The sequence below is a fragment of the Rhinopithecus bieti genome, unplaced genomic scaffold (assembly GCF_001698545.2).
Source record: "Rhinopithecus bieti isolate Rb0 unplaced genomic scaffold, ASM169854v2 scaffold_41697, whole genome shotgun sequence".
NCBI lineage: Eukaryota > Metazoa > Chordata > Mammalia > Primates > Cercopithecidae > Rhinopithecus > Rhinopithecus bieti.
Window position 1 is genome coordinate 87,829 of NW_016816835.1, and position 1,241 is coordinate 89,069.

Genomic DNA, 1,241 nt, shown 5'->3' on the forward strand with positions numbered 1-1,241 from the left:
TAGACCTAGTATGTGTCTCACGATATAAGTATCATCCTCTTTATGTTCCTTTAAATATAATATTTGTTTAACAGTAATAAGTCTTCGCAAATTTAGATTAGCAGTGCTTGGAGCAAAATGGGAGGTGGAACTAACCTCTTCCCTATGATTAAACGACTGTAAAGAGATCAAAGGGGTATAGCAAAAGCCATCTAAAAGGTAAGTGGAAAGCAACTGTTTCCTTCTATGTAGCTTAATGTAATTTTCCTTATGGGAACTATTGAAGAAAATATGTATTCAACTCTCAATTTTCAGGGGTAGATTTTCTGGATTATGGATTACACATGCTTCTTGTATCCATTATATTACCCAAAAGTAGTCAAGAGAAAAACAAAAGGAAGAATAAACCTTGTGCCTAGTCGGAACTTGGTAAATACTGCTTGGATGAATTAATAAATTAGTAATGTTGATAATTATTTGTTGATAGTAATTTTGATAGTATATTTGACATTTTGGTCAAAATATACAACTTTTTTATTACTCTCAACTATGTGATAGGTAGGTCATCTTATAATTGTTTTTATTGAATGTCCAGTAAGTAGATGTCAAGAATTTCCTGGTGAGAGGAAGAATTATAACTATTTACATACATAGGCCTTGGCAATTAACTGTGAATAAAATATGTTTATAAATAAAATCCTCTGATATGACACTTATAGCTCACTGTGTAGAAAAGTTAATTAACTAATCTTACAGTTGAGAAATACATTACTTGTATAAGTGTAAACAATTACGTCCAAACACCAAAAGACTACAGATACCAGTACAGTAGCTTATTTAGTATTGCTTATATCGTCTCAGGTAGAAGTAAAATGGCATTGCTAAAATCTTATCCTTAATTAAAGGACTTATTTTGAGTTGCATTTTGACTCTGTGTATCTGTTTTTGAAGATATATCATTTAAAAGACATAATTATCTATTTAGAAGGATTTCTTTAAATTGTGTTGTAAAACTTCCACATTCCCAAAACCTAAAGTTTCACGGTTCTTCTGGTATGGTCTATTGACCATTAGGTAGCTTTCAGAAAAGTGAGTTTCCAAACTTAAGAAGGCTCTTGTGACTTGCTACACAATCTCACACGGTGTAATACAAATTATGTTTGTAGAAGTTTCTGTATATGGATTATGAATGGGTACATGAAGTAGCCAATTACTTTGAATTGTATTGGTGAAAACTAAAATTAATATAAAGCACAAATGTA